This window comes from Macrobrachium rosenbergii, chromosome 48 (assembly GCF_040412425.1).
Source record: "Macrobrachium rosenbergii isolate ZJJX-2024 chromosome 48, ASM4041242v1, whole genome shotgun sequence".
In the NCBI taxonomy this organism is placed as follows: Eukaryota; Metazoa; Arthropoda; class Malacostraca; order Decapoda; family Palaemonidae; genus Macrobrachium; species Macrobrachium rosenbergii.
This window is the reverse complement of record NC_089788.1, coordinates 47466823-47483507: the sequence shown is the minus strand read 5'-3', so window position 1 is coordinate 47483507 and position 16685 is coordinate 47466823.

The following is a 16685-nucleotide window of genomic DNA, read 5'->3' as shown; positions in this document are numbered from 1 at the left end:
TGTGAATTATTAGTTGTTTTTCTGGTAAGTGTGTGACTGTGATGTTAATTAAGCATCATTTTAAGTGTTTTTTTTTATTCTCATTGCACTTTGAAATAGATGTGAAATAAATAAATGTGAAGAGTAATAGTTTCTTGCATCTTAGTAGACCATCTAAAGGGCTAAGAATCGCTTCATCACAGTTTGACAAACCCCTAGGGGATATATGAAGTACCTACCTACCTATCTGTCTAGGGCCCCCAAACAGCATCTTGCCTAGGGCCCCCACAAAGCTAGAAACGGCCCTGCTCTAGGTCATAAATTAAAACCACCGATCCGAGTAGTTGATTTGAGTTTTTTTTTATCTTCATTAAGGACAATAATGATTCGGGAACACTGAATTAATGATATTACTGCTTCTTCCTCCTGAAAAGTGATAATTTTGAAGAAATTTAACAACACTTTGAGTCAAAATTGTAGACTCTTCGGGCTTGCCCGGGAATTTTTTTCGTAAACGGGAGCAGATGTAAAGGCAGGATAAAATTAACGGTAATGTTGCAGTTAAATCCTTAAACTTTTCTTATTTATTTAACTTGTTCATTTCAATTTTATTATTATTATTATTTTTTTTTTTGCAAAACCTGGAAATTATGCAGTTCCCTGCTGATTTTGACATCTCAAGCATGATACAAATAGATGTCCGTATCAAATATAATACTGTGAAGAAGCTCTTATGTCTGCTGTTAGATATAGGTAGCTCGATAATCATAACAATCCAAAGGTTCACCAGTGAGTTTTATAGGATTTTTATTAAAGAAATCAATTAGTTAATCAGTTAACGGAATAATTTTAGTACATTCCCAATATGAAGACATTCGTATTTTAAAGAATAATTTTATTATTATCAGTATAGCAGTGAAGGTCCATTAACCTTACAGTCGTTATAAATTATTGTTCAGTGTTGATTGCGAGCAATAATAATTCTCTCTCTCTCTCTAGCTTTAAATTACCTTATTAGGCGGGCCGTAAAGTAGATTTCCAATTTAAAATAACGGTAACATTTTTCGTCTTTCAGCTAAACCAATAACATTCAATGTCAGTTTTACTTCATTTTCTTTTTTAAGGGAGTTGGGTGTTTGCCCTCCGTTGAAAATCAGAAAAGATGATTAGATCATTTGCCCTTATTTATGTGTCTCGAGCTTCGGCCCCTTTGTCTGATAATTATTTTTGAACTTAATTACTGAGATCGCTCACAAGAATGTTTCCATTAAGATATGCAAATTCTTATGAAGGCCATTTGATTTCCTCCATTTTCGTGACCTCATCAGCATCATTAAAATCATCTTATGAGTTTATTATTAAGGGTCCCTCCTATAGGCCCGCATTTTATACTCCAATTGGCCCTCGTTTATTTCTCAGATTGTTTATAGCTTCCATTGATAACTTCGTCATTAACGGTGCTATTTATCAAATGACCAATAAATAGAGCGATATTCGGCCAGTGTTCTATTTCCATTTGAAAGAACGTTTTACTGTTACATAAACTGGACATGTGTCAGGAAAATGCTGAGAGTGAAGCAAAGACAACTTATTCTTCAGATATCTGTAACAAAACCCTAAACCCTAAAACGTTATAAAATGGCTGACCGTAATACAAAAAAAACTGCGAGGAAAATGGAAAGATTACTAACCTTCGGTATTCTTTTAGTCAAGTTCCTGTAAGGCGTAATTATACTCAGTTAACGATTAATAACAACGGTTTACAAATTAATACTAAGGGCACACGTGAATAATAATATATAAGGCGAAGTTATAAAGATTCGACGGTGCCGTAAAAGATGAAATTCCTCGTCGCACGTGGGTGGGTCCAGACGACGAATGCAGGGGCAAGCTGAGATGTCTTTGGTCACTCACGATAAAGGCGTCCCTCTGGAAGAGAGGGGTGTCGAACTAACTATAGGATTGGCGAGAATTGAAGCCTTAATGCCATGCACTTGAAATGATAAGGATTCCCCAATTAACAACGTGCCCACGAACGGCACAGCCAATCGAAACTCACTCATATCGCACTGTCCACAAATTGGAATTAGACTAGCATGCAAACGATGGGTGGCAGGCTGAGAAAGGGATTGTCTAGGGGAACAAAAGGAGGGTTTACTGATGAATGGAGAGAGGGGAAAACACGTGGTGAGCGCGGGATATACTTGGAGGGGTTCGCAAAAGTAGAGAAATATATCAGGAGGAGGAAAATCAGGCCGCCAAAATACTCCAGTTCGTCCGAGGCTTACCGTAGGCATCCAAAGGCGCTGTCCAGTTATCCTGAATTGGGACACAACACGTGGGGCAAGGGTTGGCAGTCCTGTGAAATGTGCGAATCGGGAAGTTTATGCCCGTTCGCTCGTAAAACCAATAACCATGTGAGGACGAATCCGGGCGCGCCCGGGTGATGCCGAGGCAGGAGCGACTCGTGGTTCAATATGGCTGCGGCGGCCTTCTCGCAACAACCTGGAACACGAGACATTTGGGCGGCAGAGGGGAAGGATACAGGAAGGATAAAATGAGAAAAATATACCATGTGGGCAGCCATTTGCACTTTGTTTGCATGGGGACGGCCATTTTATGAGCGATAGTTAACCCTGCACATAAAAGGTGCTCGAAAGGAAACAGGTAGGATTTTCCGCAAGGTGTTTGTGGTATTCTTGAGTAATTTTAGCAAAACAAATTTTGCGGTGGATGGAAAGAGATGCATCTGTGATATACAGACTTCTCCCTCTCTCCCCATCTTTGTCTACATTTACCAACACTTATTCCCAGCCGCTCTCTTTCTCTCTCCCTCTCAAAGTACAAATTAATTTATAATATTGTCATAAATGTGTCACGATCAGAATCCACAAATGAAAAACAACTTCGAGTCATTTGCTCTTAAAAAATGTCGTATAAATAATAGTTTATTAATAAACCTCTTTTTCTCTTGGTTCTTTCTGATCTGACGAGACATATGAAGAGAGAGAAAGACAGACAGACAGACAGAGAGAAAGGGAGGAAGGGATGGAGGAGAAAGACAGCTATCAGACCTGTTGCTTTGATCAAATTCTGTGCAATGTTGGCAGGAAGTGCTTGCCAAAGTAATATTTAGATCGAACCGGGAAAACAGGACAATAAGAAAAAAACGTATCACAAATATGTTGATAGCGAGAGAGAGAGAGAGAGAGAGAGAGAGAGAGAGAGAGAGAGAGAGAGAGAGAGAGAGAGAGAGAGAGAAAATTTAAGCCTCGAGACGGAAAAGGGCATAATATAAGATAAATAATTAACAGAGCACTTAGGAGTCATTGAGACTCCTTAAAATTTTCCTAAATAAGGGTCAGCATTAATTAATTTTTCCTCTCTCTCTAATGGTTACAACCTGACTCAAGCTACGCTCATTTCAATATTCCGTGGATAATGAATGAATAAATATTTAGGCCTTTAGCCTCATTTAAAATCTTACACACTAAATAAATCCTGTACTCACATCGGGATATACACATTTGTTCTAGATTTCCTAATACGTTTCCAGCCCATTAAATTCTGAGGTCGACTTTTTCGTCATTAGTTTTCATATATTAGAATAAGTCAAATCATTATAGTCTCCCTAAAGAGTCTTACCGTTAGAGTAATGACCACAGAAGTCACAACGCCTGATAACTTAAAATCATTGGGAAAAAAATTTGAACTAATAGAATATAATAACCTTCGGGCCTCACTAAAAGGAAAACAGCGGTTATACCAGTGGGCACAAGGGACGCAAAAGTCTAGGGTAAGGCCACACCGGACGCGGCAAACGTTGAGGTGGAGGCACGACTTGGGCGGGAGACTGCGTCATCAGAGCGACACATGGCCACACAGCAACGCTACCCTCCCACGCACCACTCTCAGCAGTCGAAGCTATCCTTCTGTGCAAGTATGTCATTATCGCGTTTGGGTAGGAAATTACTTTTAATCGAAAGCCTAAGTGCTGCACTTGACGATAGACTATACAAAAGAGTGTGGATTCACGATTTCAATAAACAGAGAAGGGAAAGAAGTGAATTTTACAATTTATATTGCCAGTCTCGTTTATACGAAAACAAATTTTATGAATATTTACGTATGACCCAACGATCTTTTGATTCTTTGCTTGAAATACTAGAAGTCAGGCTCACAAAACAAACGACGAACTATAGTTAACCCATCTCTCCCGAAGAATGTAGTTTTGGTATACTAACAAATAAATGGAGGTTATTATCTAAACAGATTGAGACATGTTACCACCGCAGTAATGATTGTTAAAGCAGTATGCATATTACACAATTATGTTTTAAATAAGGAAGGGCCAAACTCAGGTTTCTCACATGCCACTGAAGAGACGACACTAAGCGCAGTAGCGTGTACTGTACAAGACCCCACGGCCGGATGCTAAACAGTGCTGTAAACATCAGGGAAACCTTCTCGAATTATTTCACGGAGTTGGAAGAGTTCCATGGCAAAATGATTTAGCCTCACCAGGCAATATAATTGCGGCAAATGTGACATAAAATTCATAAAAATCCATTGTCCCTTATACTTTCAGAATTAACTAGTATTTGCATGAAATATATTGTTAAAACATAAGAAAGTTTTCTCAACTTTTAGATTTTGTCTGGTTATCTTTCCAGCTTCATGGATGGAAAAAATCCCCCAAGGTGTTTTCCATGTATGTATATATATATATATATATATATATATATATATATATATATATATATATATATATATATATATATATATATATATATATATATATATATATATATATATATATATATATATATATATATCACTGAAAAGCTTGCAGCACCCACGCACCATTTTAACTTACCATCAATAAGCAGTTGATTGCTTATATCTTCATAATGTTTTTTTAACACAACGTTATTTTTTTTGGAGTGGATCACGGGGATCCCACAAACTCTCCTCCGAAACACCTCCCCAATTAATTCTTCTGTCGCCATTATGTCAAATCACGACCGACTGACTACATGACTCTTCGGCAACTGATGGAAAATGGTGTGGTCTTGGATGAAGACGCCCGGAACCACCGCGGTATTTTGAAATATGTTACATCGCTTGGCGGCAACTGCAGAGGGTCGAGTCTTCCCGCTGGTCTGGTGTGGCCACTCACATAAGATGTTACATTTCAAATTGCCGCGGGAACCTCTTCCCTGCAACCTCCACACTCGCCGCGTCTGGTGTGGCCTCACCCTAACTGATAACGTTGTACCACATCATTCATGTTACCTTAGGGAGACGTTTGGATATCAATGTCGGTTTCACTGAAATATATAAATCTTAGTTTCTGGGTTGGCCCGGAGACACTTCATCAAGAGAAAAATTTAAAACTTTATGTAAAATAGCAAAACAGAGAATTATGGATGACTATTGCAACGCTTTTCTGCCTTTTGGAATAACGTTAGAGATTTTAAAAAACTCAAGGATTTCGATTTCCTTAACTGCAGTTGGTAGTTGGCAACTCAGTGTTCGTTTGTATTGATTTTAATCTTTTTTTTTTTTCTTACAACACCTCTTGGGACGTGACTCCATAGAAAATGGATATTTGAAGATCTGTATTTCATGTAGACATACCATTTTTTCTCACTGTTTTTACTTGTTAGAGGACTCATCTAAATTCATTTCATAGATCTTAATAACTGAATATTTCTCCATTTTGGGAGTCCGGTAACGAAAACTTATGTGGCCTAAAGTTAGTGTATGATCCAGTACACTATGCATCATGTATCAGCCACGTGATGCAGTAGTGTTGTTTTGTAAAAAATTACTAGTAATTCATAAGATACTTGTGATCTATAAGCTTTTCAGATATATATATATATATATATATATATATATATATATATATATATATATATATATATATATATATATATATATATATATAAAATTTCCCAAGACATCCCAGCCACCAAACACTCAATTTAAAGCTGGAAAATACAACAGTGTAGAGTGATGGTCCTTGTCCATTCAAGAGGTTTGGCGGGTGGTGGCGAGTGGGCCATCGGCACTGGAGCTGAGTAGACATCCTCCCCCTCTGACTGCTGCTGCATCACTGAGCAGACACATGAAATCGGTCTAGTCCATCAACGCGTTGGTGATGCAGCGTCGAGTTGAAAAACTGGTTTTCAACACATCCGTTCAACACTGCACGCATCATGGTGCATAGTGTGTACAGGGCTTAATATAGGGCAAGTTTGTTTCAGTGCCAGAGTCTAGTAATAAAGGTTAGCTGCTGACTGGGGTGTAATATTGAAATGAGCTACCTAAACTACACTTAACACCTTCCTATACCACCTGCCTGCAAAACCAACGCCACATTTCATCTGAGATGCGTTAGATTTCAAAAGGATACAAGAATGAGCAGAAATCGAACACTTCAGTTTGTTAGCGAGGCGGAAAAAATTCAGTGATGTGAAGAGACCAATGTCTGCCTACCCACGTACAAAAGTTGGATGGTTCGAGTGACCATTGTCTGTTGTGGTTTCTCAGCAAAGTCTTGAAGTTAAGTTTACTCACTTTTCCATTTTCTGTTGGGGGACAGGATTAGTGTTCTTCTCTTGAACAATGGCACTTGTAAATATCAACAATTCTGTGAACTGAGAGTAAGTTTTTTATAATGATAGTTTTTAAAAGAGAGAGGGGGTGGGGGAAATTCCATCCTCACTGATATTGCCTTGTGGAATCGTTGTAGAAGTTCATTTCAAGTAATTAGTTGTACTGGAATTTCTTCCTCTGTGAAGGAAAACACCCAAGTTAAGCCTACCTGGATGCATATTCCTGAAGTCTGGAAGCAGAAAATAAACCTCTCGTATATTAGAACCAATCAGAGCGTGATCTGGAGTGGTGTCGTCGTGAGACTCCGCCCTCCTAGTAAGAGTCAGTCCGCGCTATGGAAATAGCACTACAGGCCTAGCAGTTAAAACTCCAAACCTGAAGAAGTTCCTCAAGTGTCTGAATTAAAAAAACTCCAAACCAGTTGAACAGTTTGCTGCATTGCACTGGAAGTGCAATAAGGAATGGTGGAGCTAAGTGGGTATTTTTATTGGAGGTAAGTTATCTTGTTAGCCAACCTCCATCAGCAAGACGCTCAACTGGCAGGCCAAGAGGAGCTGCACCCTCTGTGTTTATAAAGGCCGTCATCCAACAGGTGCTGGCTGTGTCATCACAACCCAAACGTCCCCGTAATTTGGCTCACAACATTTCTTGCAACGTGGCTAATGGAAAATCTCACGGCACAGATCTTTAAGTGGAAAATAGTGATACTTATGTATTTTTCTTATTGGAAAATAGTGATACTTATGTATTTTTTTTATTGGCATATATTCAATTCAATCAGTATTCTAGCCTAAACTGTCTTTAAACAGGTAAATTTCATAAATATTGAGTCAAAACTACAAAACAATCACAGAAAATATATATGTATATAAGCATCAAAGGACAAATCAACTTGCAGTGGAAATATATGTGATCAACAAAGCAAAATTAGTACATGCTGAAGAGCGCAATGATTCCAATGAAAATTCAATTAAAGTAACAAAAATCTTAAACTTTCAGCCTATATTGGTCTACTTCATGTACTAAATGCCTACATGTCTAGGCCAATATGAGTAGTTAAGTAATTTCCAGCGGTGAAGTATTATGTAATGAAGCAGCTGATTACCAGCAGCTCTTCTGCGTGTTTTTCTCTGGGCAATGTTGCCATATGCCTTGCGTATCGCAGTACCTTTTTAATAACTATATTTACCAATATTATAACCCATTAAATAAGATTCTATTTTCAAAACTGGTGCTTCTGCATGAATTATGTAATGAAACAGCTGATTGCCAGGGAGATAGCATCATAGCAGCTCTTTTGCGAGTGTTTCATTGAGCAATGTTGCCATATGCCTTGCGTATCCTAGTTCTTTTTATGATACATAAGCGCCAGGGTAAATATTAGCTGGTACTACATATCTGATACATATTTTCTGTATACATCTATAATAACTATATTTACCAATATTATAATCAATTATATAAGATTATATTTTCAAAACTGGTGTTTTTGCATGAATTAAGAAAAGTGTATAGGTGGTAAACTACGAGGGCGGAGTCTCACGACGTCACCGCTCCAAATCTCGCTCTGATTGGTTCTAATATCCGAGAGGTTTATTTTCTTCCAGACTTCAGGAATATGCGTCCCGGTGTTTTTCCGAAATAAAATTTTACCAATGTACCTGACAAAGATGATACTTTGTCACAGGGTATCTTACAACCCTGCCTAATTTTTTACTGTATTCTGTATTACGTAAGCTGCATAATTCTGGTAATTATAAGAGTAACACCGACTTCTTGTAGACATCGCCAGCAAACTCAGAGGAATGTCTTTCGAAGATATAATGACGTAACTTATGACGTCATTAACTTGCCTCCTCCTCGATGGATAATTGGCTATTCGTGAAAAAGTCTCAACCTCTGGCAACAATGAAATACAACCAATACTCCTTGTTTACACTTTGTAATAGTGGCAGTAGTGGTAGTAGTATATAGGATATATGCCATGAGGTCGAGTGCTAGAATCCTTGAAGAAAAGGGCTTCCACAAGTAATCCGAGAAATTACTCTCTATCACTATTTCTCCATTGAAAAATTATATAATTAAAAATCAGTTAACAAATCATTCAAGTGAGCAAATTGAAGGACCGGTATACCTATACTTTTTCGTGTGCAACCAATCTTGGTATTTAAAAGCCTACCAACAATCGAACTACCATGCCGGTAATATTCTGTGGAATATGAAAACAACTTTCATTATAATGTTACAATTCAGCCATTGTTGTACTCTGTCACTAAGAGGGCAGGAGCGATCATATGAAATGACATGCCCTTAACATAATTGCATATGAGGAAACTTGACATTATAATCAATGGGTGGATTATGGCGTTTCGGGTTAAGCCCAAGCACTGGGACCTATAGAGGGCATTCAGTGATGTATTATAACCCATGACTTTTTTTTTGGCAAAGCAAGTTTTAATGTTGTTCTGCAAGATGTATTTTACTAAGAAATATGACGAAAACTCGGTAGCCTTGGATGTCCGGGTGTACTCCTTACCCAAAAAAGGGCCCTATTATTCATTTACCTGCTCAAGCTTACGTAGGGTTCGCCACGGGCCTCTTCACTTCTAAACAATTGTGCAAGTCGAATCACAAAAGCCGTCCTGCAACCACGGGGACAATGACTTATCATAGCCGCTATTCTTGAAGCCTTGACAAGGTACGAATATTCATTCAGAATTTCGGAGACAGCTGTTTGTCGTCATCACCTTGTGGGAGGAGTCGGGATGTCATATGTTTACGTCACGTGTAACTTTGAACCCATACATTAGGGTGTTCCGCCACTGGCTTTGGCTGCTTTATTTTACTCTGATGATACTGAATATCATTTGAAAACTTCTTAATTTTATATTTGCTCTTTATTGTTATGAATTCAACTGGTAATGATATTAATAATAATAATAATACTTATTTGTTGTTCATTTTGTTCATGTTCTTTATGTTTATTTCTCAGTGGGAAATGATCGAATATAAGAAGGGTGCTTTCTGATACTTCCATCATTTATCCACAGAGTCTAATTGACTAATTGTTTGTCAATTAGGTTTTGTGGATGGGCGTTGGAAATATAAAAAATTACCCCTCCTATATTCGATCATTTCCCACTGAGTAAGAGAAGTAACGATTAAGCATTACTTTGAGTAAATCAGTCCTGCAACAAATGCAGTCATTAAAGCCCTTTTATATGTGAACAGAGGGGAACCCTAAGGTAAATGGTGTTGGGAGGATTTTAGGGAGCTGTCCAGAAAAAATGTCGTAATAACATTAAAGTGTCTCCAAAGTCCATATATCCTCTTGTTACAAGACTTCAATCGTTTTCTTTCAAAAAGCCCCCAAAAAATGTACAACAGAACAGTACCTGGAGCACAGTATTTTCTAGTCTATTGCTTTACACCCGGACCTGTTTTATTATTTGAGCAAGCTATGACATGTATTCTGTTCTTAGGCCGGGTATTCAAGACCAGGTTTACCTGTCAGCTCACCTACGACCGTTTGACAGATGAGCATCCACACTTAAAGAGTAGAACTGTCGGTCGGAACGTTAACTCGAGTCATCGCACTCAGTTCTCGCCTAGTCTTCGTCGTGGCAACACTATATGGCAGTGATGGAGCTACATAGATTAGCTGCTGCGGAAATTCGCTTAATAATAGTAAAGAAACAAAAAGGCATAAGAGAATATGGTCTAAATATTGTTTATTAAGTAGAGGTTTCTATTCTCATACAATATTAATGACTAAGGTTAAATTAGACCTTGGGGTTGGTTCAGTTATTTTTGAAATGGACCGTGAAACCTACTTTAACTAATAACACCTTTCCTAAAAGGCAGGACACTGGCCTAGGCCTATATCAATTGTCTGTATCACATGGAAATATATTTTTTCTATTTTCTATTATATGATTTGGACTAACAACGGTCTACAAATAGCAACCCAGGGTCTAACAATGAAATGAATTAGGCCTATACGAAGTTTATTCATATTCTGGTCCAAGTGGCTGAGATCCTTCCCAGGTGAAATCCAGTGGCGAACTGTCACAAAATCATTGCTTACCAGTCCACACGTGCGATTGCCTGTCAGTCAGTCAGATGAACTTTAGGTAATTCCTTCAGTTCATCCATTCTGGTGAGTGGACTGACTCCGCCCACAAACTGTCGTCAACATGTAAGTTTTAACGTCAGTTTCGATGAACTGATAGGTGGACTGACAGGTAAACCTGATCGTGAATATCCGGCCACATTAATGAAAACGAAATATGAGAAATTAAATTTTCCATTCATTGTCATAGGAAACGTGGAGGGGATGTCTGTTTTTCCTAAAAAGGATCGGGATGGCTTTACAGTTACGCCAAACTTTGTTTTTAAACAGTTACAAATAAAAACAGATAAAAATGTTAAACAAAAACAACTATTTTCGTTTCGAGAAAACGCTTGAACATTGCACCCTGGTTTTACAGGTCTGATATATATATATATATATATATATATATATATATATATATATATATATATATATATATATATATATATATATATATATATATATATATATATATATATATATATATATATATATATATATATATATATATATATATATATATATATATATATATATATATATATATATATATATATATATATATATATATATATATATATATATATATATATATATATAAATTTTTTATCACACCGTGATTTATATACAATCATGAAGCTACAAATGTCGTTTAATATCAAATTACGCTACCTAGTATCTATGGAGAATTATATTTATATAAGTGATAAATAGGTACCACTGGGACGCGAACCCTTGACATGGACCCATTCAACGCTCAGTGGACGTTACCACCGCGCCATCAAAGAGGTGGCGCGGTGGTAATCCACTGGAGTCGTTGAATGGGTCCATAGGGTTCGCGCCCCAGTGGTACCTGTTCATTTATCACTTATAAATTCCCCCTTCGGTGATAATTCTCCATCGGAGATACTCGAGGTATGAATTTGATATTAAACGACATTTGTAGCTTCATGATTATATATATATATATATATATATATATGTATATATACACACATATAGATATATATAAATACATATATATAAATGTATGTATATACATACATACATACATACATACTTATATATATATATATATATATACAGTATATATATATATATGTATGTATGTATACATATATATATGCTTTAAAATTACAGTAGATGCCCGTGACTTCGGTATATAAGCGAATACCACAGGAAGGTGAGAGGCAGAAGTTCAGTACCAAGCGCTTTCACGCATCGTTGGGACACAGACGAGACACAGTTGAAAAGAAGGATACAAGTTGAACAAAAAGAACAAGACTAACAGAGGGTTAATTGTAAAAGGGTAATAAACAAAAAGATAATCCAGGATAATCCGGGATCACGCGGAAGAGATACGGAATCTTAGCCATTTAAAATCCAGAAACATGTATAAAACTGAGTACTAATTTTGTTGCTTATATTTATCTACAACTTTTTTTAATTATGAAGGCATCACGTTTAAACAAAACAAGATTTAAATTTGGAACACTTCCATTATTTGACTTGATAAAACAAGATTCAATGATGTTCCTTTTAATGGAACACTTCCATTATTTGACTTGATAAAACAAGATTCAATGATGTTCCTTTTAACTGTGTCATTACACGAGACTAAAAATCTTGCTTCACTCCAGCTAATAGGATGATCTAAATCCCTCATATGTACGAATAAATGCATTCGATATTTGGCCAGTTTTCACAGAATATTAGGCTGTTTGATTCGTTGTGAAAGTGATTTTCCAGTTTGTCCATAATATATTTCATTACACTTTTTACAAGGAATTTCGTAGAGGCAGCCAGAAACATCTTTAGGAGAATTTTTCATTACTAAATTCTTAACATTAAAGTTACTGAAACAACATTTACGTTGAAAAGCTTTAAAATTCTAGGAATTTCTAAAAACTTTCATCATATGGTAATGTGAGAATATAATGCTTACTAAATTCAAGTTTGTTATTAGTTAAATAAAAAGTTTTCCTGGCTCTTTTCCATGCTGCATCTACAAAAGTCCTTGGGTATTTAAGTTTCGAAGCAATATCATAAATAGTTTTAATTTAGTTTTAATTTCGAAAAATTTAGTCATAATTTATGTCCTGAGGACATCAATACTTGTAAAGGTATTGAGAATGGTGCTATGGCCAAGCCTTCTTCCCCAAATGTTCCCGTAAGATTTCTCCAGGCGTATAAAAACCTTAAAAAAGACGAAACATTGCAAGTAACAAAGGCAGATAAGTCTATTGCAGTGGTACTAATGAATAAAAGTGACTATGTAAATAAATAATGGCATTATTGAATGATAGCGAAACTTTGACGAAACTGAGGTCTGATCCTATACAGACAGTTAACTCTCATTTTAGCAAATGAATGAAATTCATTTTAAAGGGATCTGACCATTTAGCTAAACAGTTTACAACTCAGTGCTCCTCCTTACCATATCTCTGCGGTTTAGTCAAGACACTCAAACTCAATAACCCTGTTAGACCAATCATTTGTTCAGTAGGCTCAGTTTCGTACAATTTATCTAAATGGCTTGTAAAAATTCTTACACCTTTGGTAGGAAACATTTCTAATACGAATGTAAAATATAATGTCGACTTTACAAAAGTGCCTGTAGATGATTTACTTGAATTTCTGGAGGAAGAATTAGAAAGTTATGATATTCCTTTAACTGTAGCAGACCTCTCTAATCTTATAAGGTTATGTATCAAAGATAGTAAATTTTATTTTAATGGGGAATTTTTTGTAGAAAAGTTCGGCATGGCTATGGGTAATCACTCATCTCCTGCCCTTAGCAATATTTACATGGAATTAATTTAGACAAAATTCTTACCAAGAATTTGCCTCAAAAAGTTATATGGTTTAGATATGTGGATGGTATTTTCTGTATTTGGCCAGTTCATGAAAATCTCCAGGAATTTCTGATTAAACTTAATAATTTAGTCCCCTCTATAAAATTTACCGTAAAGGAAGAAAGAAATTGTGATTTGAATTTTCTTGATGTAACTAACTGTCCATAGGCATGATAGAAATTTCCCCTTTTCAGTCTTTCGAAAATCAACTGGCTAACATTGCCTCTTTTGTTCATTATTATTCCAATCATCATCAAAATGTTAAATTCTCTGTCTTTTCTGGGATGTTCTTAAAGGCTTTGCGCTTATGTAGCCCGCAGATAATTGACGCTGAGATTAAAACTATTTATGATATTGCTTTGAAACTCAAATACCCAAGGACTTTTGTAGACGCAGCAGGGAAAAGAGCCAGGAAAACTTATTTAACTAAGAACAAACTTGAATTTATTAAGCATAATATTCTCAAATTACCGTATGATGAAAGGTTTTTAGAAATTCCTAGAATTTTAAAGCTTTTCAACATAAATGTTGTTTCAGTAATTTTAAAGTTAAGAATTTAGTAGTGAAAAATTCTCCTAAAGATGTTTCTGGCTGCATCTATGAAGTTCCTTGTAAAAAGTATGATGAAATATATTACGGACAAACTGGAAAATCACTTTCACAACGAATCAAACAACGCTAATATTCTGTGTGAACTGGCCAAATATCGAATGCATTATTCATACATATGAGAGATTTAGATCATCCTATTAGCTGGAGCGAAGCAAGATTTTTAGTCCCGAGTGACGACACAATTAAAAGGAACATCATTGAATCCTGTTTTATCAAGTCAAATAATGGAAGTGTTCTAAATTTAAATCTTGGTTTGTTTAAACTTGATGCCTTCATAATTAAAAAAGTTGTAGATAAATATAAGCAACAAAATTAGTATTCAGTTTTATACATGTTTCTGGATTTTGGATGTCTAAGATTCCATGTCTATTCCGCGTGATCCCGGATTATCCTGGATTATCATTTTGTTTATTACCCTTTTACAATTAAACCTCTGTTACGCTTGTTCTTTTTGTTTACCTTGTACCCTTCTTTTCAACTGTGCCTCATTTGTGCCCCGACGATGCATGAATAAACAAAAAGTGAAAGCGCTTGGTACTGAACTTCTGACTCTCATTTTCCTGTGGTATTCGCTTATATGTGTATATATAAACACACACACACACACACACACATTTATTTATATATATATATATATATATATATATATATATATATATATATATATATATATATATATATATATATATATATAGTAAATTGATCCCTGTATGCCGTCCAAAACCATATGCTTCTGTGAAACTTCCTTACATGACTGGTGCTAGTTGAACCCGTAGCCTACGGCTTCGTGTTTGGTAGAAGGGCCGTTGGGCAATCATTAGCTTGAATGATCCTAAATCGGTAATAATTAGATTTAACCGCGAACTGAACTTTACTGGAAGTCAACCTGAAAACTTTAAAGGAGAAACCTCAGTCATTAGGCTGTTGGTGTATATCTACGGTCATCTACCTTTAACGCCATCGACGATTGTCCTTTCTAGCCATGAATACCATCAGTTTTTGTCCCACTGAAAGAACTACAGTGTTGCCATATGAGTGTCCAAGATATTTCATCCCAGTATAACTGCATCGAGTGAATCTGGGTCTCAGGACTGAAATAATCATGGAAGGCAGACTTGGACGAGATTTACGTTTCGGGATAAATGCTATTTCATCTACAGAATCATTTAGACAAGTGCGAGGAAGATGACTTGCGTGATCGTTTCTATGAAGAGGATTTGGGAGGTGAAAATTAACAAGATGAATCAGGTGATAGTGAAAAGGACGATGTCGATGGTATTGGCACATGGTAACACTGACAATGACAATGCTGCTCGAAATAGGAATGAATTTGCCTGAACAAACCTTGGGTTTCGATGGTGGTGAGGTTCTGATATCGAAAGGAAGAGGACTGGCAAGGGATTAGTAATGAAGGTTATCATCCACATCATTTCCATTGGATTCAGACTCAAGGGTCTTCAGCCCGGATGCCTAATTGACTGCATTTTGATTTTTAATGAACCTTTGATTGAGATGATAAGAGACAAAACAAACTGATATACACCATACTCAGAAGACTATAGATGCTACATTAGGTTGTACATCAGTTAGAAAAAGTGCGAAATACGCTTGTTAGCGAGTTATGCACGTTCTTCGCATTATCGTCACTCACTCCACATTCATACACGGGTGATGTAAGTGAATATTTGAGACCGACCCTCCATTACACAATGAAGCCTTCGGCAAGACTATGTCACGTGACCGACAATCGTTCTTACAATATCGAAAAATAAGGATGGTGGTGTGCACGAGGGAGAGAAATAAAAACCACTGTTTCAACTGGAGTGAGTCTAGCTTCGTAGTAAAAAATATTACGTATAGGTGAACTTCAGTAGTTGTGTATGTTGAAAATATAACAGCTATTCATTTAATTTTTCTAAAGACTGTTTTGAACTGTAATATATATAATATATATATATATATATGTATATATATATATATATATATATATATATATATATATATATATATATATATATATACATATATATATATATATATATATATATATATATATATATATATATATATATATATATATATATATATATATAATAATGAAGGAGCATAGGATACCATTCTTAGAATAATCACAGGGGTAGGCAAAAATAGCACAATTTACATATTCCAGAATAGTATGAAAAATCTTAGGCATTATTTAGAATGAAACCATAGAAATAAGTATGGAATAAAGCCGTAACAGTATCGTAAAACGGTCAAGTGAGTGAATTTTCCTTTACAATTTTTCAGTCAGAATAAATGTAAATGGACTACGATTATTTATTTTCTCCCACTTGACCCAGAACTGAAAAAGTGTAACAGAGAAGACGACCCAGACCGAGTTGGATTAAATAGGAATATAGCACTTACACCCAACGTCCCGAAGTATACTGTATTATAAAGTTCAGTCCAAGAGAACGAGCCAGCCAAGCTATATAGTGACGTCTGCTGTGTAGCAACGT